This window comes from Podarcis tiliguerta (assembly GCF_965153285.1).
Source record: "Podarcis tiliguerta genome assembly, chromosome: 11".
Lineage (NCBI taxonomy): Eukaryota > Metazoa > Chordata > Lepidosauria > Squamata > Lacertidae > Podarcis > Podarcis tiliguerta.
The window spans coordinates 1,499,356-1,526,260 of NC_139544.1; the positions used below are offsets into that span (position 1 = coordinate 1,499,356).

The 26,905-nt window shown below is 42.0% G+C and overlaps 2 protein-coding genes across 13 annotated transcripts in view; one reads left to right on the forward strand and one right to left on the reverse strand.

Annotated features, from left to right (window-relative positions):
• Positions 1-26,905, reverse strand: part of TRPM3 (transient receptor potential cation channel subfamily M member 3) — a 387,333-nt gene that overhangs the window by 158,569 nt on the left and 201,859 nt on the right. The window lies entirely within an intron of this gene.
• GDA (guanine deaminase) overlaps positions 4,324-26,905 on the forward strand; it is a 462,724-nt gene continuing 440,142 nt past the window's right edge. Inside the window, exon 1 of the mRNA XM_083403475.1 lies at positions 4,324-4,328. The gene's annotated coding sequence lies outside the window, so the exon portion shown is untranslated. The remainder of the gene's footprint in view (positions 4,329-26,905) is intronic.

The window sequence follows — 26,905 nt, forward strand, 5'->3', positions numbered from 1 at the left end:
CCCCATGCTACGCCACTGTTCTTACCTGTCATTTTATTGTTTTGTTCTGTTTTTAATGATGTTTTACTGCTGTACACTGCCCTAATGTTGCAGTATATAAATACTTTTACAGTTAAATGAACCATGTAGTGGAGGGGCTGTTGCCTCACCCTATATGGAGGAAACAGCAAAGTAACACACAACAGAAAGACAATCATAATTGAGTTCTAAATAATTACATTATGGCCTATCAATGGCATAGTGTTATTTGAATACCTGCAATTTGCTGCAGGTCAGGCAAACAGTATGGCATGTTGGCTTGTTGCAGCTCTGTACTGCCAAACAACACAATATAGTCATTATGTGGTTTATACTAAGGATGTGAATTATTTCTGGAATTATCTTTGTCACATTTTCAGGCTAGGGTATAAGACCTTTATATATTATTATGTACAATAGGATTATGCAAGGTTTTCTTATTAGTCTCTGGTGATAACCGTTGAGATCTCAACAGGCTTTTCTGGGGGGGGGGGGGGACCAGGACTGAAAGATGAAAAATTTTAGGCAGAAAACCAAATGCTGTAAAAGGAGCTTCCATCCCCAATCATCTCTGTGGTGTCTGCATGCTGCTCTGCTGCCTAGTCAAAACATGACAGAAGCTGAAATTACTATGAGCAACACTGGTGAGGCTGGAAGGAAGAGAATTAAGTTGCGCAAATCAGCATAAGCATAAGCAGGTGTTTAATCTGCTACAGCTCTTTTAGCTTCATCTAAAATGTATCATTCTATGTTGTTCAAGCTAGTACTGGATCTTAATAGTGAGAACCCTCTAAAGAAGCGTGTTCAGAAGCTGAATCCGTGTGTGGGGCTGCACTGCTGACGAGACTGCCCCCCCAATTTCCTAGATGAAACCAAATGTGAAGGGGGGGAGGGCAAGGCTTGGCAAAGGAAGTACCACAGGCCGTATGTTGGCAAAGGGGGCTTACAAGCAGTGGCCATGGAAGAGGACGCTCCTCCCTTCCACCCCCCCCCTTATGGATTAAACATTGGCCAAATGCTCCTGATAATCTGATGCAAACACCATACGGAGAAGGATGGCAGTTGGCCTAGAGCCTGAAAGAATGAAAAGGTAAAGAGAAAGAAATGAGTTGCTGTAAGAGACAAATCGAAGCCAACCTCTGCAGAGCTTGCCCTTTTCTTTTCGGTGGGCAAGAGATATTATGCTTAGTTTTACTTAGTGAGCAAATTCTAGGCAGATCAAAAACTCAAGTTGCACATGACTGAAAAGAGCTTGCAGTTTTGCCAAACTGACATTAGCAACAATGTGAAAACTTCCTGTGCAGCCCTCTTGTACACTCTTTAACTTGCTCCTATGAGATGTTGAAGTCTCCCCTGCCCTCTGAGTACTGTACTCCTCTAGGAGATCTTCCCAAACTGTGCTTAGACAGCAGAAATTAAAACCCCACACACAAACTGGACCCCCCTTTAAATAAATATCATTAACTGAATATATACCACCACCCCAAACTACAAAATCAGCAAAATAATTCTATTACAGAAGCTCTTGGGGGAAATGGAAATGAATGGTTAACAGAACCCTCACTCCCTACCCTGTAAAATACCCCTAGGGGTTTCAAAGGGGGATATGTCACCCAACGATCCCCTTGGTCTCTTTTTTAGGCTTGAGGTGCTGAATTAGCTATCAGCATCCTTGGGTCCTCGGCTGCCACAGTAGAAGCTGTGGAATTTGTATGTATTCACACCATTTCCCAAGTGTGTACAGTGAACACACAGAGCTGAAGGGGAGTTCAATTACATTCTGTCTTTTGCACTAATATTCATGCACTGACTCTGCATAGAGCCCATGTGAGTAAAAATGCATGGATATCCCACACATGTTCCGATAGTATATGTACATCTTTTGTGGGCGCTGCTTCATCATGGCAATTCCTGACAAAGTGTTGGCCTTGTCAATATATATGAGACAAATCAATAAAGTGCACACTGTCAGAGTGTTTATGCTTTCTGTTCAGCTGGAAACACATTTCTTTTAGCAGAAAGGATTGAGAATGGCTGTCCTGATACAAATAAGCTGCCCACCTTGAAAGGTCCCTGTGGTAATAATATTGATTTCTCTCTGTATTATATAACAGAGCCAGACTGTACAGAGCAGAACTAAGAAACACAGAGTACTGCTACATGCACAACAGGAAGTGTTTTCATTGAGAATAAGCCACTAGGGATCTGCTCAAATAGAGGAGGAGGATGTTGCTGCAATAGAAAGAAAAATATCCAGAGCGATTAGATTAAATTTATAACACATTATAAAAGCAGCGTAAAAAGGAAAAAAATAATACAACGTAAGACAACTGAAAACTGCATATTTAATATAACAATATCAAGAACAATAATACGTTGCAGCTCCTCCTCCTCGTGTCCTCAGCTACCCATAAGAATTTCTACAGAAATTTCTTTTCTCTGATAATTTTGGGATGCAGTTCCTCTTCTCACTAAGTGCTGGTGAATCCTTGTGAAAATGCAGACGTTACCAGCACAGATTAGCTGCTTTCCTAACTCAGTTGCCTTTTCCTCCTCCTTTCCATTCAGTTGTGTTTAACCTGTGGGCCATGTTAGTGAAATGCCCATTTAACTTCACAGCAGTGTGCAGTATAAAATAAATACAGAAAAACAACACAATAGCAGATATTTTTTAGCACACTTTGAAATAGGGTAACTGGGCAAATAAAGGATGTTGTTGTCTGCCATTTAAATTATAGCATTGTTGCTGCCAAGCAACCCTCTTTGTGGGGGGGGGGGAGGGTGAGCATGCCCTGCCCTGGTCACCACAAAAGTCCTCCTCGCCCTTGTAAGTGATCTTTGTGCATCTGATGGAAGACATGCATTGAGAAGGGCCATGGCTGATTGTCTTAAAGAATGAGCATGGGTTTACATGGATCTGGCGCATGTTAAATACCCCTGACTACTTGGCAGGATGATACAGATGGGCTTGGGATAGGAAAGTGCATTGCAGGGGAGTTTAATCTCTCTGTATCCCCCAAAATTGCACTGCAACTCAGTTTTCACTCTGGTTGTTGTTTGACTCTGAATGCCCAAATTCCTTCTTGACTTGACTCCCAGGCCTCTTAAGCCAGAGCTTTTGTATGTGTGAGAGATGTTATCTGCTACATGAGCAAATCGGAGTGAGAATGAGGGTGGGATCTGGTCTCCTTTAAGCAGAGGGTAGCTGTGCTGCTTCCTTATGCAGTTCTGAGGGGGCAAGAGGCATTGGGAGGGGGTTGCAAGAGAACGTTTCCCAAACACGGCCTGTTATCTTGTTCGTCTCGCAGCAAAGCGTAGAATCACAGAGTTGGGAGGGACCCCAAGGGTCTTCTAGTCCAGCCCCTGCAACGCAGGAATCTCAACTGAAGCATCCATGGCAGACGGCCATCCAATCACTTGATTAAAAACCTCCACGGAAGGAGAGTCCACAACCTCCTGAGGGAGACCACTCCGCTGTCAAACAGCTCATGCTGTCAAGAAGTTTTTCCTGATGTTTAGTTCAGGAGAAGTTGGGCAAACAGACTTGCAGAGCTCTGAGGATGCCTTCCATCAGCTCATTTAACTTGTCACTGCCACACCAGACAGTTTACACTTTCCACTGAAACATTTAGAATGGAACTGTTACAGTAAAAGCTTGCTTTCAGCAGTTAATGTGTCAGATACAGGGCAATTTCAGTAATTTACTCAAATTAACTTGTCTCCATTCACCACCACAGCCTTTTGCTTTTCCTACAAGTTATACAACATCTATTATGCCTACCATTAATCTTAACCCAACACACACAGCCCGTTCTTGCTGTACTGATAATGCACAGCCTCTCCTCCTTCTGAAAAGGGGGTTTGGCTGCCTTTGGCTGGCTGAGAAAGAGGCAAGTCTCTTTCTTCCTCTTCCAACTGACTACCCCCCCCCCCAACTGCTCATCTTGACTGTGGGAAGTCAAGTCCGTGACAGCGGGTGACCTGGTAATCATGGTAGAAAACCCATTGGAAATTATACCAAGGGTGTTGGATAAGATTAACCAATTTGGCCAAGTCGCAGGTTTCTAATTGAATAAAATTAAAAATAAATTATTAGTAAAAAAATATGACAGAACAGAAGAAAAACGAACTGAGACAGGTAACAGAGTTGGGGATAGAAAAGAAGGTGAAATATTTAGGGGTATGGCTGACAACAAAGAATATAAACATTTTTAAAGATAACTATATAAAAGTTTGGAATGACATTAAGAGAAATATAGAAATATGGGGAAGAATGAAATTATCATTATGGGGAAGAATCTCAGTAATAAAAATGAATGTATTGCCAAGAATGTTATTTTTATTTCAATTTATACTGATAGTCAACAGAACAGGACACTTCAAAGAATGGCAAAGAGATATATTTAAATTTATTTGGCAGGGGAGGAAACCTAGGATTAAGTACAAATTATTAACAGATGCTAAAGAAAGTGGTGGATTCACCCTACTGGATTTAAAATTATATTATGAGGCATCCTGTCTTTGTTGGCTATGAGAATGGATGATACTGAGATATCCAGATATCTTAGATCTGGAAGGTAATGACAATAGATTTGGCTGGCACGCATATCTTTGGTATGGAAAAATGAAAGTTAATATGGGATTTCTAAACCATATTATCAGAAAATCAATTTATGTTGTTTGGGGAAAATATAAGAATTTATTATAGAATAAAATCCCATGGTGGCTATCACCATTAGAAGCGTTGTCAGTAAAAAAAATAATGTGGAAAAAGAATGGGCAACACAGAGGAGGAAAATCAATTGAAAGTAAAGAAGTTTGAAGACATAAGACTTCTGTTAACTGATGCGCTCCAATATCATCAATTAAATGATATTTTTAGGTTGGATAAAGGAGTCAGTTTTAGCAAAGAACTTTCGAGATTGCAGAAAGAATTGTTGGAAAATAATGAAAAAGTTCTGTCAAAAATGTACAAATTGTTGCTGGAATGGGAAACAAAAGACGAGGAAGTAAAATCTGTAATGATACACTGGGCAAAAGATGTGGGATATAATATACAATTTGCTTCATGGGAGAAGTTATGGAATGGGGATTTAAAATTTACAGCCTGATATATGTTAAAAGTGAATTACATGAAAATGATGTATAGATGGTATTTGACTCCTACAAGACTAGCGAAAATGTATAAGAACTTGACCAACATATGTTGGCAGCGTAAGGTGAAAGAGAGAACATTTCATCACATGTTGTGGACCTGTAAAATAGCTAAGGGAAATGTTTTATAATGAACTGAAAAAAAATGTTTAAAATAACTTTTGTTAAAAAACCAGAGGCCTTTTTATTAGGTATAATAGGAAAAAAATCACCAAAGGATAAGAAAGTACTGTTTATGTATGCGGCAACAGCGGCAAAAATGTTATTTGCCCAGGGAAGGAAAGAAGAAAGAGCCCCATTGAAAGAAGAATGGATAATGAAGACGATATAATATACAATTTGCTTCATGGGAGAAGTTATGGAATGAGGATATAAAATTTGCAGAGACGGCAAGAGGTGGCAAGGCTGACCGGGAAGATCAGGCACCAAGAGGATAACAAATTTAATAGAGAATGGCATAACTTTATAGAATATATTAAATAACACTGTAAAAATCTAAAAGCATTAGCAGGATTTACATAGCACTTGTAATTTAAAATAACAAAAGATAAAAATGAAGTACAGTAATTTGGATAAATGCAAATAGATGCAGTTCAAAAAGGAAGATAAATTTTAGAAGCCAAGGGGTACCATAAAAGTACTGATATGAAATATGGTTTAATGTAAACAGGTGTGTGTAAATTTTTCTTTTCTTTTTGAAACTTTGAATATATATATATATATGAAGATGATCTCAGGGTCCGGGTAGGTTCATATGGGCAGAGGCGTTCCTTGAGGTATTGCGGTCCTGAGCTGTTTAAGGCTTTATAGGTCGAAACCAGCACTCTGAATTGGGGCTGGAAATATATATGCATGTTGCAACCATCTCCCACCGGCAGCCCATCAAGGAATGCCCCTCACCAAGAGAAGAGGGAGGTTCGTGATAGATCACACACCCCATCACCACACATACAAATCCCCAATTTCACCATATGCTTCAGTATGTCCACAGTTGGGGAGCATGCAACTTAATGTGGGAGATTTTCTCCTTATTGAATTATCTGTGGATCAGAAAAATCTGAATTCAGTCAGGAGAAAGGGCAGGCTGCCACTTGGATGAGGACAATGTTACACAGAAGAGGCATAAAACATGCATGTATGCGATGCATCAGATCCACCTTAAACTGCTGCTTGGCTCTTACAGTGACTCACGGGATCCACCAATCAATCTTAACATATATGATTTTCTTCTTAAGAACACCTAAAGCAAGTCTTCAGCAGTGTATAATTTATTCATTTCTTCTGAAGAAGTTATGAAAAGGTTACATTTTACATAGTGTTTTGCCTCTTTCCCTTGAACTGATATAATGGAAAAAAACCGGTGTCGGCAATTTTGCAATAATTGAATGACAAATGTGAATCCCTAATTGACCTACTGGAGCAGAAAGCTGAAGTTTGGCTTTTAGTAATGTCATCTGCATTATATTATGGTGGTAAAAGAAATGCACATTTCCCAGAGAAATCTAAAGACCTACAGATAAGCCATTTGACCAATTCTTGTACCAGCTCTGGCATAGGCTTCATAAAGTACCATACAACAAACATAACAATATTAATTGCATTTGGCTATAAAAATGTCTGGAACTGTAGTATTCAACACATTTTAATGGGACTTCTAAGGCCTATTTACTGCACATTAAGGGCTTAATCGTGTTCAATGTAAGATGGAAAAATGTCTTTACCTTTGCGAGCTTTCAGTAACTGCCTTCCACTGAAGTCAACAATAACTAGAAACCAGTATTTCAGTTTCATAGCTATATCAGTAATTTTACTGGCATAATAATTTCGAATGCCAAACACTAAAAGTGCAAACTTTGTCAACAATTTTCTCTTCCAGGGCAACTTTTTTAGTTCTGAAGTGACAAATTCCCCTCTATGTAGAGTGCACTTGGGAAAAAACTGCTGCCCAAATAAAACATTTAAACACTGGTGAATTACACAACCAAGTAGTTTGAGTATTCAGCTCTATCTTCTATCTATCTCATTCTAGGGCTGAGGGAAGATAATGTTTTTTTCCAAGTATGGCTCAGCCAGTAAAATAAGATTGCAGAGGAAATAAAACATAAAAAATATTGATCCAGCTTGTTCATTCATGTACTTCAAAGTTCTAAAAGGAAAGACGGGGTGGAATGACAACAGTGTATTTGCTGGCACCTCTGTCCCAATCTGCATATAATTTCAATTTGCAATGAGAAAGATGGTGCAGATGCAGACTTTGAGATCTTGGCAGAAAAATCTCAGAGGAAAAATGTACAATTCTGACTTAACAGTGACTCAACAGACCTTTCCCCTACTTAAAAGAAATCAGGGAATTGTAGTTCTATGACAGAGGGAGCTAGAAAATTCTTAGCTCTTGACTAAACCACAATTGTCAGGATTCCTTAGGGAAAGCCCTGACAGTTAACTGTGGTATAAAATGGATTGCATTTTCCATGTCGGAATGCCCTTAGAGAAGAGTGTATCCCTCATTGCCTACTGTCAGGCAACTCCTTCCCAGGGAAGCACAAGTTTTGTGCCACATTTGTAACATCAGTTCCTCAATGCAAATGACATCAGTGGTCTGACTATAAACAATATAATGTCAGAGAAACTACAAGGAGATCAATAGGGGCAAAATTTCATCCTGCCATTGTCTAGAAGATGATAATGTAATTGTGGTCATCAAATACATCCTCAACATTATAGCTGGGAAGTTCTGTCCTGATACTTTCAAGTGCCTAATGTGGTTGCGTACAAATCATGCCTTTAATGCACATTTAAACAGATGTCTTTCCCCCAAGAATCCTGGGAACTAGAGCTCATTAACAGTGCTGTAAATTGCGACTACAGTTCCCAGGATTCTTTGGGGGAAAGCACTAAGCTATAAATGTGCTTTTAAGCTATGATGTATGCAGCATCTGATGAGCTTTGCCTGGGACATGGGTCGGGCTAGGAATTCTGTTAATGCACTGTCTATTTTGCCACGCTGGGGTGAGGTCATACAAACCAATTATGTCAGGAAACTTCAAAGTCCATGCTGATGGTGCCCTAACTTGGGCAGTTTAAGGCTAAATTAAATTGCAAACATCAACACATCAGTTTTACTACACAATGGAGCAATGAAAATGGAGTAATGAAAATCACTCACTATTTGCCCACTTTCTACTATAGCCATATAGTTAACAAATGATAGAGAGGATGAAGCACTAGAGCTTTCCTTTGGTGCACTAGCCAAACGGGATGTCTTCTCCACATTGGCACACGTATGTTACATGACTCCACATGCACCGGCCCCTGTTTTGTTACACCAAAGTGTGAAAGCAGGAAACATATGGAAGCTACGAAGCATCACTTTGTAAAGAGATACCAACTCAAGATCTCTCTCTCACTCACACGCACACCTAAAAAGAAAGTGTTTGGTACTGGCATGTTTTGATTAGCAAAGAATGTTTCTTGCTATGGGCAGTAATTATTTCTATTCCTTGGATCAGGTGAGGCTGAGATAGCTCAGTTGGTAAAGCATAAGACTGTTAATCCCAGAGTTGTGGGTTTGAGCCCCATGTTGGGCACAAGATCCCTGCATTGCAGGGGGTTGCACTAGACGACCATCTTGGTACCTTCCAACTCTACAATTCTATGATTCTATGATACTGATGGCAGTTGAAGTTGAACCAATCTGGAGGACACCCTATTGGCTCCCCTTGCCTTAGTAAGCCAAGAACTGTGAACAAAAACAAAGGCATCCATTGCTTCAGATATCCATGTGAGAGTTCCCAGGTGTGTTTATCTAAGCCGAATTACTTGAAAGGAAATGGGAGAGGCAAAAAGTAAGGTGGGTAAGAGGGAAGAACTCTATGTGAATGATGAAAAGATTTTCACTGGCAATTGCTGTTCTCAGAAACCCATTAGTAGAAAAAGTGTAATAGATGGAAGTGCATGAAAAAGGTTAGTTTGTTAGTTTAGTGGGAGAAAAAAGTATGTAAGCATCATAGTGAAGTCAAGGGTGGGAGCCAGACTGAAAATCTTTTTGGAAAAAAATTCAGACGAAGGATGTGCTTTCCATTTAAGATGCAGTTACAGTTCTTGACAAAACAGGATCAGTATGTGTTTCCTATATAGTATTATATACTAGCGTAAATTCTTTATGCATACAGCAATTGTGTATTCACACTAACCGCAGCTTGCTGGATCAAGATGATAGAACAACAACACTGATAAAAGCAAAGTCTTCCTTTACTGTTTAAACTACATGGTCATGTGTGGCAGGGAAGCAGATTGTGTCTGTCCCTGCTCCCCATCTCTGTGCATTCAGAAGGCAGCCAGCAGAGCTGCCCAGGCACAACTGCAAACACGGGCGATTTATGATTGGAGATCCCTACTTTTACAGGATCCTGAGAATGCAGAAGTACCGTTGGATGTCCATACAGCTCTGTTTAGACCATTGAATGTGTGATGGTTGCAGCATGAGATGACGACAGTGGGCTTAATCCTGCTCTCCCCACCATGCATGAGGTCTACCCTCTTGAAGGTATGAAAAGGGCTACCAGGCATTTTGGTCTCACCATTTTTAGGTTTAAATCCTCCAGTAATCAAAAAGATACTGATTTTATAGTGGAGCAGAACCATAATAGAAAAACAACAATGAATGTCAGCAAGGATTCTCAAATAAAAATGAAAACATCTTGACAGAATTAAGTATCTAAATGCAAAATATTTTAAGGTTATTATTCATCTATCAGCTGAGTCGCTACAATGTATTTGCTAAGACATTGACTTGCTGCTTGTAGGGACACTCTAGTCCTTACTCTGAAAATCAGTGATGTTCTATATCATGCACTCAGGCTCAGCAGACTCTTAATTCTTGCTCAGTGTGTGTTGCATAGGCTCTCTCTTCACCTCGCCCAAATGAGTAAAGGCAGCAAATGGGTGTTTTGATGAATCTCTCAGAAAGTTGTCCAACAATAGCACAAAACAGAAGGATCCACAATAATTCATGTCAGAAGTAGGGGGAAATAGGATAAAAGAAGGGAGGGAAAAGGAGTTGATCAGATACTTTGGGAAGAGTTGAGCAGAGGTAGCCAATACGATGCCTTGCAGATGTTGCTGGACTCCAGCTCCCATTAGCCCCTGCCAGCATGCCCAATGGTCAGGGAAGATGGGAGTTGGAGTCCCAGCAACATTTGCAGGATACCACGCTGGTTATCTGTGTCTTGATACCGAGCATGATTACTCAGAATTAAAGTACATATATTTCAATTCAGGTAGGTAGCCGTGTTGGTCTGACGCAGTTGAAATATAAAATATAAAATAGTCCAGTAGCACCTTAGAGACCAGCTAAGTTTGTTCTTGGTATAAAGCTTATACCAAGAACAAACTTAGTTGGTCTCTAAGGTGCTACTGGACAATTTATGTTATTTTTTTATATATTTCGTATATTTCAGTGTAACTTGAATCCAAGTAAGCATGCATAGGACTATAGACCTAGCATCTGAAAAAGAAGAAACCATTTAAAACCCAAATTACATGCTAGACGTACTGTGCAATCCTATGTTGATCAATTTCCTGCACTGTAAATCCCCCTCTTTCAGGTCTTTGTTTGAGTAATGTTGCTGTCACCAGTTGCTAACAATGAGAAGGGCACAAATGCAGACTGTGGCAGAGCTGAGCTTTGCTCTTAAAAACAGTTTTCAGAGCTCCTCTGGTTGTTTGAATGCTACTCCACTCATCATCAGACTGACTTAATTCTCCTTCCTTTATTACAATGAAAAATGACTGACACATTTGGTTACAGAGATTATAGCTATTGTATGGTCATGAGAAATCAGCACCTTCAAAAGCACAGACACAAATGGTACTAGCACACCAGCAAGTGCTAGTTTTCTTTTTCAGGCTGCAGTACATAGAAAAATATAATAAAACAGAGATGAATTAGAAATTAAACCAATATAAAATCCAATCAGTTTTTCACAGGTCTAGACAAGGATGTGCAAAACCTTTAATTCCCCATCCCCACATATTTTTTGTGCTCAATGTAAACACATACAAACAAAAAATAACCAATACAGTTTGATGATGGGTTATTCTACACCACTGACCACTCAGATCATGTGTTTGAACAGCATTTTAGTCCCTGTCCCCTACTCTACCTCAACTGATTTCCCATTTCTCCCCATTTATATTTCTGTGCCGCTTTTCATTCACATGAATCACAAAGCGGCTCACAAACAATAAATGACAATAACATAATAGAACAGCAAAAACAACAACAACAACAACAACATAAATCATATAGAATAATTAATGCATCTTCAGTAAAACAGTCACATTCTAGAAAACACTATTAGGAAAAGAGCTATAAAAAAGCTAAACAGCACAAGCACAACAAACGCCATGAAGCATTGCAGCACCCATAATGCACACAACAATATTAACAAACTAACAACCAAAAACAAGCTAAGCTCTGCTGAATACGCCGCACACTCTCCCTGCCCCCAAGACTGATAGTCTTCCACTCAGTTCATCAAAAGACCCAGAGATGTAGCTCCCATGGCAGCAACCCAGTTCTGCAGGCTCCCAGGGCTCCTTGCGTGATTGTCAGCACAAAGTGTCACTTCGTCCTGCAACCAGAGTGTAATAAACCATCCTTTCAGGGAAAGGAGCAGCTGTGATGCTTATCATTATGTTTTAGGAGATTGGCACAATCTGTACATTTATGAGCCTGAGGAGTGAGGCATGGGGCAGAATGTTTGAGGAGGAGGAGGAGGAGGAGGAGGAGGAAGATGTTGTGCCACGTATCCTATGCCCATCTACTCAGAGGTCACTCCCACTGATTTCAATGGGACTTACTTCCACCTAAGCGTGTAAAGGATTGCAGAGCAGTTTCCTGGGAGTCTGGGACGAAGTCTCCCTGAACTCAGTGGGATTTTCTTTAAGAGCAGACATGCATGTACAAGGATTGTGCTGTTAGTGAATAATTAACTCAATGCAAAGGACCCAAGAGTGTGACTAATGATCATATTTTATTTAACAATGGCTAAAAGAGCAGTTGTTAAATGTCATTTTTGAATTTGAAAATACTGTGCATATATTGTGTGCATTATTGTAGCAGGGCATTTATGTCAAATGTTGCATCTTTGCTATGGTTTTTAAAGCCACCGTTCTCCTTGGCTGGGATAGCTATTTAAAGGCTGTGGCAGTACTGTGAGAATGTTCCATTTCCTTACTATCACTGGCTATGAATTGTGGGATTCTGTGCCAACATTCTGGTGGGTCCTAATCACTTTTCAGCAGGTGGCACTAGAGTATCATTGTTGCAGTTTGCTAGAAAATCATTTCTGAGCTATGCATGGCTATGAGCAAAGATAGTAGCTCACATAACTTTTTATTTTGAAAAATATGGTTATTCAATCAAGAAGAAGAATCCTAGTTTATTTATTTTTTCCCGTTGACACTGGTAACATTGATAAATTACTAAATGCATTTTAAATTCTCATCAAATCATTAGAAATGCTGATTCCTTGGGACCAACATGTCACACTGCTTTGGACTAATTAAAAAGTCACAGTCACTTATGTGAATACAGAGAGAGGACTTTCCAGTAAAAGGATTTTGACAATTAAAGGAAAACTGTGCATAACAACCCAGAAAGAAAAACGGGGAATAGATATAGGATGGTCATACTCCATGTGGAATCAATGGAATTGGGTTAGTCGTGGCATAATTCAGTTTAGTGATTTCCGTGGGAATGACTGAGCCTGACACCACCCACAGATGGCATCCACATTTGCATTTGCCTACTTCATTTCTTTCTGCCTGGTGTCTCTTTCCTTCCACCCTGTCTTGACTTGCTCACTGTTTTGAGCGAGAAACCAGAGACACATCTCCATTTTGCTCAATAAGCTCTGTAAAGCACTAGATATACTAGGGGTGCTGTATTATTAACCGGAATAATCCACAGCTATAGAGAAAAGTTGGGATAGAGGGCTTTTCCCCCACTTATTCTGTGTGGAAGCAATATTACTGGTTTTCATACATACTTAATGGACAGCGGGATGACTCTGTTGGTAAGAGCAAGAGACTCTTAATCTCAGAGTTGGGGTGGGTTTGAGCCCCCCTTTGGGCAAAAAGATACCTGCATTGTAGGGGGTTGGACTAGATGACCCTCATGGTCCCTTCCAGCTCTACCATTCTATAAATTTAAAACTGAAAAACAAAAGGCAAAACTCAACCTTCCCCATGAAAGAATGGTAAGAGACACTGACAAATGTCATTGCCCCTATTAAGAGTGATGGCTCTTGGGGGCTGAGGCACTGTGGGGGCCCCCCAATCGTTGTTTTTTAAGGGTCTGGGCCCCCTCAATGGTCAGAGGGCCCCCATGTGACATCAGGACATCATGCGGTGTCACACACAGGCCCCCTCAATACTCCCTATACCTGAGGCTAACTTGTAAGATAGCAAAGTAAGTACTCTTAAATAATGTAACCCATCTCAAATCAGTTGTAGCATCTTGAACAGTTCTGCCTGTCTGGCTGTATTCCAAGTCCTATGTGTTCATTATTCTCATTTGTTTTAACTTAAGGCTAGACTGGGTGTGGGCATGTAATTACATAGCAACTGGGGGAAACATTGCAGCAGTGGTACATTACAGAGTGCAAGACTTTGCTCCCGGAGGTAGTAGCTTAGGCATGCTTCACTTGGACTAAGGTGTATCATTTATATAGGGGTTACAGGAATAGACTCAAACTGCACAATCTATGCCCCACATACAATCTGAGAATCAACCAGTACTTGGATTATGGGAATTCCTTCCTGAAAAAGCTTACCCAGTGCCTACTTTAATGCCAGGCAAATACTTTGTGTTTTATCCCATGATGCGTTGTGGGCCTGGCCACAGTGAGCCAGCGGCTGCCGGGTTATCAGCACGGGAAGCAATACTAATGACAGGATATTCTGGAATTCAAATGACCACAACTTTACTGATTACAGATGTCATTAGGCTTTGCCATAGGCACCGGGTAGGTATCCTGATTCAACTGACCCAACTGCTGCCAACTGCACTGCTGGAAACATGTGCGGCTGTTTTAAATGTGTTGGAGATGGAGCTGACCCAAACCTACCAAGGGTAGACCTCAATCTGATCTATCCCCAATCGTTCTTCCTCCTAAATTGGTCATGACTGGCCAGTTCTATTTTGAAATTAAGGAGAATCCCAACATTCCCCATGGCTGGCTGAAGCCAATGACAACAGCAGCCAGCCAGGAAGGAAACCTTATCCCCCCCTGGCTGATTTCACCTTGTTCTTTTAGTATGGATTGTATTTTCTGTCATGGGAATTAACCAGCTAATTAGCTAGGGGGGAAATAAAGAAATGGCTAACTTCTTAAATTTTTCCACTGTGAACTTTTATTCATTTTAAAAGTTAGCTTTAATCATAGAATCATAGAATTGTAGAGTTGGAAGGGACCCCAGGGGTCATCTAGTCCAACCCCCCGCAATGCAGGAATCTCAGCTAAAGCATCCCTGACAGATGTCCATCCAACCTCTGCTTAAAAACCTCCAAGGAAGGAGAGTCCACCGCCTCTCGTGAGAGTCTGTTCCACTGCTGAACAGCTCTTAGTCTCTGAAAGTTTAGTTGGAATCTCCTTTCTTGAAACTTGAAGCCATGGGTTCAAGTCCTACCGTCCAGAGCAGGAGAAAACAAGCTTGCTTTGTCTTCCATGTGACAGCCCCTGAGATCTTTGAAGATGGCTATCAAATCTCCTCTCCGTCTCCTCTTTTCTAGGATAAATATATCCAGCTCAGCCATTCCTCATAATGCTTTAACTTTTCTTTTTTTAAAACTGTAAGTAAAAAAAATTTAAAATTGAACTCCAGCTCTCCCAGTTTTCTCTGACAAGCTTTGTATCAAGAAAATGGGAGCAGGAGTTTGTTAAATTATATAACTAACCTTATCAGCATTATGGTCAGAAAGTTCAGCATGTTGCCATATAGTTTTATACAGTGGTACCTCGGGTTACAGAAGCTTCAGGTTACAGACTCCGCTAACCCAGAAATAGTACCTCGGGTTAAGAACTTTGTTTCAGGATAAGAACAGAAACCGTGTGGCGGCAGCGGGAGGCCCCATTAGCTAAAGTGGTGCTTCAGGTTAAGAACAGTTTCAGGTTAAGAACAGACCTCCAGAACGAGGTACCACTGTACTTTGGAGATCAAGGACAGAGGCAGCAGAAACCTGGCAGTCTTAGATGTGGAAACGTAATTTAAATTTCCATATCACATTAATGCTTACTAGTTTAGCGTGTAAAGAGCTCATTATGCCAAGAATTACATGGGGGAAATTAATTAACATTAATTTGCAGGTATATCCTGTTCTGTCTTCAAAGCCTGATTTTCCTGTTGTTTGATCATTCTGTATTACTGTTACTGGAAAGAAGGGAATCCTGACTTGGATTGTCAAGGCTATGAAGCAGAGAAGAAGAAAGCACTGAAGCTGAAACCCTGCTGTCCTAAGAGGTCTCTTGCAGGCATTTCCCCCCTTGACTCCTGAGGCTTTGGTTCAAGGCACACACATGGCCAGCACCACGAGGGAAGCCCATCATGCAGTGTGGTCTGTGCTACACTAAATCTCAGGGCATTCCAGGTTACCCACCAACACTGCATCCTTTTCATAAACATCTCTTTGTGAGTTGAGGAAGAAATAATAATTAACAGTGTCCCACAGTTGACTGACTGACATAGAAGATAAGGCTTCCTGCAACTCCTGAAGTTGCTCCCTAGTCACCAGGACCGTAGTCCTCAGTTAAGCCCAATTCAATTCCTAAGGCGAAACTTTTATTTCTTACTAGTTTAAACACAGGTGCATGTCTTAGCTGCTGGGAAATTCCCACTCTGTGCCTATTTGATTGGTAGCAGGAAGCTCTTTCTGTCAGAGTGAAAAAATAATTCAAAATTATTGTATAGATGAAACTATCATATTTGAATAATAAAATTTCTGGGTTTTATGGGCCCCTCTGGAGCCGGTGATCCCTCCTGCAGCACACTCCCTGCACACTCACTATGGGGCTCCTCAAGAAACACAGCCATGATTCCAAGTAAAAATATCAGCTACCAGTTAAAACATAACTGCAAAACAGAAAAAACCCAGCAACAAATAAAAGCAAACTGAAAAATTCATGTTTTGATGTCCTATTTAAAAATAGTTAGGGAGGAAGGTAGTTATAGGTCCCATGGAGGGACATTCTATAAGGTTGAGGCTATAAGGCCCTGAAACACACGGACAAGCAGCCCAGCTGGGCAGAATCAGTGCTCTATGCTCTGAGAGCACAGCGCCCACGGCAATGAAGCAGCTGCTTTCTGCATTTCCAAACTGTCTTTAAAGGCAGCCCATGTAAAGCATGTTACAATACTCTGCTCTGGGTGTAACCAGGACATGAAGGTCTGTTTTCTCCAGATCAGGACACATCTGATCAATCTGTTAAAGCTCATAAATGACACTGCTGCCTCTGGATCCACAGATAGTGTCAACTCCAGGAGAACCTCAAGCTCCACACTTGGTCTTTCCAGTGGAAGGTTGCCCCATTCAGCCTCACTCTCCCCTCTCTGTTCAGGTCAGCAGTCAGCAGTTGCTACAACGCTCAGTACTGTACTTCCTTATTTATATCAAGTTTTTGCTTGTTTACCCTCATCCATCCCAAAACTGCCTTTAGACCCCTCCCCCCTGTTTATAATTTACAAAACCTTCCACAGGAAGGAGAGGTAGAGTTCTGTGTCATCTGCATATTGACGACACTTTAACCCAACCTTTGTATGACTTCTCCTAGTGGCTTCATGTAGAGGTGAAAAAGACAGACCCCTGAGGCAGCAGTCCACCACCAGTGCCTCCTTATGGGAATGTTCTTCCACAAAGGGCTTCCTTCAGCCACCGTAACATTGTGTTCCCCCAGACCCACCCCAGTTAAGTGAGCCCAAAGAATACCATGATTGATTTATAATATGTCAACAGCAGCTGTGCCACACCCTGCTTTCTGTGCATAAGTTTTTAGTAGTCATTAATTCTTTCTCAGGGAGTAAATGTTCCCCTCTCCTTTCCTGTTCTTTTGCAGTTGGAAGGGGGCAGGTCTGAAAGGGTTTGGGAAGGGAATATAGCCCTGCACTACTGTGTATTTGAAGGGAGGTCGGCATGTTGGTCTCGACTAGGACTACCAGAAGTTGAAATGAGAGTCTTGTTCACAACTCAATGACTCAACAGGAGCTCATTTTCCTATCTTAAAAAGAAATGCACCTGGAAGCATTCCAGTTCCACCAGGTGTTCTCAGCCTATTCCTATTTTGTTTATGTCCTATAAAAGAAAATGGAAATGTCTTTCTTCTTAAGTAGTATTTTAAGTGCATCGTTTTGTTAAATAGGGGAAATTACCAGTCTGCATGCTGGCTGCTGCCCCAGTTTAAAACCCACCCTGCTTTCTTAGGTAACACTTATATTCCTGCTCTAAATACCAAGTGTATACACGTGAAAGCAGTATACAGACCAAATACTAAATGCAACAGAATAATCCTTATTATGAGCAACTAGCCAACCACTTCAAGGCAACATGGAAGACCATAGCCAATAAGAGGGGACATTTAGTATTTCAACTTAGTAGTTGAACTTTCATTTCTGTTTCGGCCCCTCTTGTTGACAAAATATGCTGCTTTTTAACTGTGCCTCGCTGAACGGCCTCTTCCTTCTGTCTTTACACTAGTCTTCTGCTGCCTAGTTCTCATCTTGGCAGTCGATCTCCTCATTGAATCTGCAGCTGCCCTGCTGCATTTATTCTGCAGTGTTGGGAGACACACTGAGCACAATCTTCAACCATCATTTTAGACCAGAAGCAGCACATTTCATCTTACTCCCTTTTTCAAACTGCTCTCGCAAGAAACAAATAATAATAATTCTTCTGCTTTGTAGAGTGGCGGGGAGACAGGTCATAAGAGTGTGAAATTGTTTTGTAATAAAATATAGTATTAGATCAAGTGTACATTTCCCCAGTTACTAACAACATTTCACCATGAAATGTTTTGGCCGAAAGAAAAGGGTTTTGTGTAAACCTAAATACAAAATTCTGTCCATTTAGTTTATTTTGCTGTAGATTTTTTTGTTCAAAGGAGTTCTATGGATTATTAAGCATACGGCTCTAATTAAACCACAGCTCTAATTAAAGTCAAATAAAGTGCATGGCATCTGATTTAAGGAATTCCTACATGCAGAAAACTTATGTTTGCATCTTAGCCTGCAACACATTTGTACAGGCTGCCACCCCCATAGCTCTCTGGCCTAATGCTTCCTCCTGGCACATGGGACATGGCCATGTAGCTGTGTGACAAGGGAGGACAGGCACATGGCTTAGTGGGGCCCTTGCTATCCTCTTGGCCCATGGAGGCCCAGGTGCACCTCTCATAAGCTTTGGCTGGGGCATCAACTGTGCCCTTTCCTGGACAAGGATAACTTGGCTGCTGGGACACATGTAGTGGTAGACTCCTGCAATGTGCTCTAGGCAGGCCTTCCTTAGCAGCTGGTATGGAGACTTCAGCTGGTACAAAACACCATGACGTGGGGGGGGGGGGGTGAATGTTGGATAAACAACTTGAATTAAGCTTGTTTATAATTAAACCATATCCATAATGCCATTGCTCAAGATTGAGTCAAGATCAATCCAACATATGTATTAAAAAATCTACAGCTGTATTTATTATTCTGAGAACACTTATAGGTTACTACAAACAACATTAAATCCTAATTCATATTATGACTTGGGCATAGCAGTTATAGCTTATAAATATGCAATTTACATTAGCTGCAGAACTAATGTCCAAAGTACCCACACATACTAATGTTTTGTGGGTATTAATATTTAAATACTTCCCCTGATCTTCTGTGTTTGCTCATATCCTTCCACTATTCCACAGCATTCTCTTGTTATTAGCAAGCTGGTTCAATACACACACAAAATGGGACGAAGTTACACAATATGCCAAGGGGTTTCTTTTTGTCATTGACTCAGGCTATAACAAGAAATAAAACAGGTTCAAATTCAGCCAGGCAGCATATCGACTTGAGAGTCCCTGTTGGGTATCACCTACATTTACTGTTCAATCTGCTGCTTAATTCAGAGATTATCAGTTTTCAGAGCCCCTCTTATATGAAGCCAACCTGCTTCAATGCTGAGGACAGCAACACACCTGTCGCCCTGCAGCTGTGGGGAGGAAATAACCTCCCCTGAAGAACAAATTCTCCTGAGGGAAAGTGGCCAGAGGCCACATGGCACCATACTGACTACAATCTGTCTTCCTAGGCAGCAAGACTACAACACTTTACTTTCTAATGCAGGGATCGCCAACCTCTATGAACCAATGGGCACATTTCAAATTTTGACAATGTGCTCGGGGTGCCAGTCACAAAATAGCTGCCTAGGTATGTGTGACATAACAAAACCTGTGTTATCGCGGCATGATTGATTTTCCCATTCAGACCCAAGTGCCTGACAAATGTTTAGTGAGTTGTGAACTGTGTTATACTTCTTGTGATTTGTACGAGTCCGCTGTTTTATTTGATTTGTTTTGTTTTGTTGTGTTCCGTTATGGGCGTAAAGCCGAATAAACATTTTGTTGACAAATGTTTAATTAGTTATGGCTTGATCATGCCTGCAGTATGGAAACCCTGGGGTATTCCACCCCTACTCCCCCCCCCCCACCTCAGTATCACTGATTTAATTTTGACTGTGAGTTGGACTCCTGGAATAAGACCATTTATTCTAAGATGAAGTAAGTCAGGGCCTCTTTTATCTGCTTCAGTTTTCAATATTACCTTGATGGTATGCGTGAAACAGAGACTTACAGTGCAATCCCACATGTCTACTCAGAAGTGCATCCTATAGTTTTCAGTGATACCTACTTCCAGGTAAGTGGGTTATAGCATTGCAACTTGTCTAGAGATACTGCGCAAATGCACTTGCGATTGACTTGACATATGACATTACTTCATGATCTCTTCACTTTGCATTTCTGTGGATGAACAAGGAAGATGGCAAGTGTCTTTTCACATAAATTAAGGAAGGTTCTTTTAATCAAAATTCTGCCTGTTGGTTTTAACTTGTCCTCAAGAGAAAAATGCATACCATTGTACCCATTTAGAATGGAAGGGACCTGTGAAGCCAACCCAGTAGGATGGCTTGTTCCATTCAGGAAGAGTAGGGAAACCTAAAACCATACTTGCTAAGTACAACCCAGCCCTTGTGTCTAATTCATAGATCAGATAATTGCAGAGTTGGAAGGGACCCCGAAGGTCATCTAGTCCAACCCCCTGCAAAGCAGGACTCTCAACACATGGTCCCCCATCTGCTTAGCTATACAAATGTTTTATTGCTGCAGCACTACAAGGTTCAACAGAATAGTCACACTCACTGTGGAACCTGATGAAGAAAAACAGCTTAGCATTTATTTCCTATTTTAGAAAGTTGCTAAGTGAGATAGGATATCACTAAGCAAACATTTTTCATATTGAATTATGCAGAGGTAGCCAATGTGTTGCCCTCCAAACACTGTTGCACTACAACTTCCATCATCCTTTACCATTAGGCATGCTGCCCGGGGCAGATGTAATCCAAAAATCTACCCCTTAAATAATAATGACATCTTTTCTGAAGCAAAATAACAATTTCCTTGATAAATAGCTGTTTAGACTTTTCATGGTGTTTGGTATCTATTGGCAGAGTTTTGTTTGAGCAGATTTTAGCAAAAGGGCTGTTTGTCCAAATTACGGCTCATCCAGGGCTTGTCCACACTCCCACTCGTCCCCCGCATAGAAAGCACAGGGCAGAGCAGTTACCCTCTTGTCCTGTGTTTCCCAGGCATGGATCCGAGCAGTTTTTTTGTCCCCCGCCCCCAACTGCTTTCCCTGGGGAAAGCTACTCTTTAGAGTGGAATCAGAACAAAGGTAGATCAGGTTTTGTGCAGATTGAAGTTTGCTCCAATTCAGTGAGAAGAGCAGCTTCCACTTGGCCTGGAAGACAAGCGGGAAATGGATTGCACCTGTGCTTTCTAAGCATGGGGCAAGCAGCAGTGTGGACACATCGTCCATCCCAGTTAGAGAAAGACACTCTCTGAATCACCCTGCTGGAGCTGGGAGACATTTAAGGGAAGTAAAAAGTAAGATGCCACCAAGGTGCAAAGTTATTTCATGCTGTAGTTGCAGCACTGCAGATTACCGGTATTTATCTCATAGCATTTTAAGTTAGAAATGCTTTTTATCAGATGATATATAGTTATGAGACTTGCCCACAATCTCTTGAACATCTCCTTTTTGAGTCACAGCACGGACCCACTGCCCATAAGACCACACAACTTGCCAACTCTAGCCACAGAGAAAAAGGGAAAGGGAAACATGAACTCTTGGTCTTGTATTATGGGGAAAAACAAAACAAGAAGAAAAACACCCAAAAAAACACTAGTTAGGAGGGGATATTTTGTCATCATGATTTATTTTCAAAGGAAAGAAATATGAGATGCAAAAGAGGGTTGTATGTGTCTGCTGACCATGTTTCTCTATCCAGCTACAGTTTTGCCACTCCTGCACATGCACACTCCATCTGGGCCAGTGCGTGTGATCCCACTTGTGAAAGTAGCAACTGGATCCCGGCCACAAGACAGCCTCCTGCCCCTCTGCTGCCTCCTGCTGATCCGCCTCTCCCTCTGGCTGGTCAAAGTCCTCTCCGCTCCTCAATGAGGCTCTGCGTTCTGCAGGAGGGGGGAGGGAGAGAGCTGGCAGATCAGTTTCCTCCTTTAAGGAGCTCCCCCCTTTCCATGCTCATCTGCTGCTTTTCTTTCTTCCTCCTCTTCCACCTCTGGCTGCCAAACCATGCCAGATCCTGACAGAGCCAAGGGGCCTATGACAGAGCGAAGGCACCTTCCCACGTGTGGTAAGCAGGGGAGCTGGTCAGACATTAACGCCAAGCACATGGAAGTCAGAGTAGCTCCATTATTCCACCACAAATGTCCCTCTGCCAAATATTCTTGTCTGATAGTATGTGCCATCTGGCTGAAAAATCTTGTGTGAAATACTCGGGTGGCAGATCTTTCCACTGACACGGTCAATCACAAAGAAGCCCAAATTGCCCACCTGCTCTGAGCTGGTGCACGTGGCCACCCGTCAACCGCTATACAAAGAGGGGGATCCACTTGCGAGCGAAACTCCACAGGGTATCAACCCTCCCTGCTGCTCTAGCTTCACACTTGCTGCAGTCTTGCCTGACATCCTCAACAGTATCTTCCATAGCTTAGTAGTCCTTGGCCTGGGGTTTAAGAAAAGAACATTTCCCAAAATATTGTCCCAATGTGCAGAATTCATTCAATAGGAAAAATAAATCTCACGTAGCAGCTGAGAGAAGTCAAACCTATATATCATTTTTCAGTAAGCTGTGTGCAAGACTGTGCTTAGATGTGTTCTTCTTATTTGAATTTATGCGATATTAAATCACTTTTTTGACTGAACAAATTAAATGTCCCTCCCACCTGAAATGTTTAGGAGCACGTCAGTGTTTTTTCCTCTCTGGTTATATGGAGCTTGATCATAAACATTTTTGAGGATTCACTGAAAAGAATGGTAACCATAAAAGTAAACCGATAAGCCAACAATTTGTCATGTGTTTGTTGTGTAATATTATTGTGAAACTAGTGTGAAGTGCTGGAATCCAAACTGAAATGCTGGGAATAATTAACAGACTGCGTATTTTGCATGAGAATGCTGTTCGTTTGGGACAAACTATTTTTTGACAACAAAGGACTGTATAGTGAAGGCATGGTTTTCCCAGTAGTGATGTATGGAAGGAGAGCTGGACCATAAAGAAGGCTGATCGCCGAAAAATTGATGCTTTTGAATTATGGTGCTGGAGGAGACTCTTGAGAGTCCCATGGACCAAACCTTTCCATTCTTAAGGAAATCAGCCCTGAGTGCTCACTGGAAAGACAGATCCTGAAGCTGAGGCTCCAAGACTTTGGCCACCTCATGAGAAGAGAAGACTCCCTGGAAAAGACCCTGATGCTGGGAAAGATGGAGGGCGCGAAGGAGAAGGGGACGACAGAGGACGAGACGGTTGGACAGTGTTCTCGAAGCTACCAGCATAAGTTTGACCAAACTACGGGAGGCAGTGGAAGACAGGAGTGCCTGGCGTGGTCTGGTCCAGGGGGTCACGAAGAGTCGGACACGACTAAACGACTAAACAACAACAACAACATTTTTTGATAGTTCTATTAACCAACACTCTGTCTGTTTCAGTCCTCCCTTAGAATCAAGGACTTATAGAATTGTAGAGTTGGACGAAACCCTGGTGGTTATCTAGTCCAACCCCCTGCAATGCAGGAATCTCAACTAAACTATCCTTGACAGATGGCCATCCAAGCTCTGCTTACAAACCTGCATTCTCTGCACTGTAGTATAGACAGGGTTGCATCCTGCAGATCTTCTGTCAATGGAACGGGGAGGGAAGCAATCCCCCCTCCCACTGTGGATGGGACTCCATCCCTCTGGTTCCTGTGGAGTTATGGAGGGGGGGGGCTGTCCAAGTCCAAGTTTTATTGCGGCAAAAGCCAGGAACACTAAACACCATAAGATCAGACAAAAGGAAATCAACAATAACATCAGAAAAGAGAGGGGGGGGGAAGGATTACACAAGGGAACTTCGCAGTGTGTCATTCAACAGAGGAGATTTACGCTTCCTGATTACTAAAGTGCAAAATTTGGCCACCTCATATGATATTGAGCTTGAGGAATCTTCCAGAAGGTATTTTCGTAGAGTTTCGGGGGAGGATTCCAAATAATGTTGTAGGGGTAAAAATTTTGATAAAAGCGGCTGTGAGGAAAGTGAAATGGCTAAAATTGCTTCTACTCCATTCCACTGATGGAAGCCTCGCCATCAGCTGAATGCAAGGAAACCCAAAGTGTGTTGTATTCAGACACAATAAATTAACTGCCCGCTGTCTGCTTAAGTACAGACCAGCCTCCAAACTAAGTCCCTCTCTCTTTATTGTAGGCTTTCCCCCCTATAGGTTTCCTTGAGATTTGTCAAACATGATACTCCCTGTAATATTAAACTCAACCATTCACATGGGAGTCACATGGGACTATTAAGAAACAAGAGGGGTGTATTAGCTTGCTTGGGTGAATCTAGAGCTTGGCAGAAGTACAGGTTCAGGAGGCAGGCTGGGATAAAAATGCAGATAATGGAGGAATTCACCTAGGGATGGATCTCTCCCACCGACAAAGGCAGCCTGTAGCGCTTGTATCTCATGACAATCAGGTTGAGCTTCTAAGTCAACTGCTGCCTTCTGAAGAGACCTTCCTGTGGCGCAAGCCTAGGCAGTGTGCATGGAGGTCCCGGGCTGCCCAGACAAGAAGACCCACCCCTCTGCTTTGCTGATATTGTCCAAAGGAAGGAAAAGCACCAGCTTGGCTGCAGGAGTTGTCAGGAGGAGGCACACACAACACCATCCAACTGCCTAATAATAATAATAATATTAATAATAATAATTTATTTTTTATACCCCACCCATCTGGCTGAGTTTCCCCAGCCACTCTGGGGAGCTCTCAATCAAGTGTTAAAAACAATACAGCATCAGACATTAAAAACTTCCCCAAACAGGGCTGCCTTCAGATGTCTTTTAAAGATAGGATAGCTGCTTATTTCCTTCATATCTGAAGGGAAGGCGTTCCACAGGGCGGGCGCCACTACCGAGAAGGCCCTCTGCCTGGTTCTCTGTAACCTCACTTCTCGCAATGAGGGAACCTTAGAGACTCCACTCCAGATTTGTGTAGGGTTTTCACCTTAGTAATAAGACATTAAATTAAGGCTCCAAAGGGGACAACCTCCCTGCCAACCAACCCCCGCCCCCCAAAACAATCCACAAGAATCATGCGGGGGGAATGGAGCAAATGCACATCAATCAAACAACTCAGACCATTCCCTTAGCTGCTGCTTTTCCGACTCCAAGGGCCAGACAGACCATGAAAGGGACAGAAAGAGTAGGACTGTGCACCATAGGACCTGCATCTTCCAAGAATGAGCTTGGCGCTGGGTGACGTAGATGCGTTTTCCATTGATGGGGCATGGTGTGGGGTGCTGCCCCTGACAGCAGCCATGTTGCGTTATGCTCCCTCCCCATGGCAACCATTCTGCGACTGGATGCTGCAGCACTTTCTAAAATTTCCAGATGGGCCCATGGGCCCAAAAATCTCAAAAGCTTTAAACAGAAGTTAATGTTATACATACAGTATTATTTCTCTCTTAGCTTCAAAATCGAAACCTACTAAAGGTGAAATAAAAAAGCCTCAGCTAGAGTACTGCACTTTTAATAAGTTCCTCAATATTTTATTTTGAATCTCTGGTATGTTTCATTAGGTGATGAAAGCTGATGAGAAACTTGCATTTAAAAATAATAATTCAGGTTACATTGCTAATAAGCAAGCACAGCTGTGAATTAGGGAAGCTCAAGTGTGAGGAAACAAAATAATTTTGAAGTATTTCTATAATGTCCATCTTCACAGATACAGAATGCATGTGTTTCTGCAGCTATCATCTTCTGTGCTATACAATAAGTACAGTCCTATAGACTTTGCCCACGACTTATTGACAAATAATGATGAGAACTGTTCACTTCTTGTGAAATGGACAGAGGCCAATCATATGCACACCATTATTCTGCATACTTTCAGCATCCTACCTAGCAACCTAAATTTTGCTTCCAGGACTTCACTACCTCATTTCCTTCCCCATGCCACTGATGCCAATGTGCACCCTGAGCCCTGACTCCTCTCCAGAACTATCTCCCAGGGTATCTAGATAATGGGAGATATTTACAAACTTCACACTAGGCCGGCAATTCACCTTTGGGTCTGTGCTCCCATCACAGTTCTCATACAACCAGACTCAACAGGTTCATGTTTACAGTCCTCCTTTCTTAACCCCTACCACACATGTCTCTTCCACTGGGACTTTCGCCATTGTTCTGTTTCCAGCAAAGTAATTTCAATTGTTACATTATAAAGTCACATTATATCCAAATGTTCTTTTTTGGTTTTGATGCTCATTCCATTTTAACTTTCATGCTCTTTATTCTACTGACAATAACAGGGAAGGTAGCAATTTCTCCATAACTTTATAATTTCATTGCACAGTTCACTCCTCCCCTTCTCTCCCTCCTCTCACAGCAGCAAGACTTCCCCTCACAGCTACCAATTCAGCATTTCTGGCAGGGTACCAATTAGTCCAGATTATTAGGAAGTCAGCCACTTCTGTGGTCGCATCCAAGGCATCTCAGCAATGGAGTCTGCAATGGTACCGCTGGTGCCTCGCCCTTCAACACGCCCAAAAGGAGTCCTACGATTCTTTCCGAACAAGGGAGGAGGCAAAACTTAATGTCTGTGGCTAACCTTCTCCCCCAATACCATTGAGGGTGGGGTGGGGGCATGTTTGCCTTTGCTGCCCCTCATTCCTTAATCCAAGTCTTCCCTGAACTCGGAAAAGTGGCTCCCCACAGTCGTGGCTTGAGCAGGACATCCAGGCCTACTCTACTCTCAAGACAACGGCCTAGGTGCTGGGGGAGGGGGGTACGGTTGCCACTCTCCAGCACAGAGGCCTGTACATGTATGGAGCACATGGAACAAACGCACCGGGAAGCCTGCTTGTGGGCTT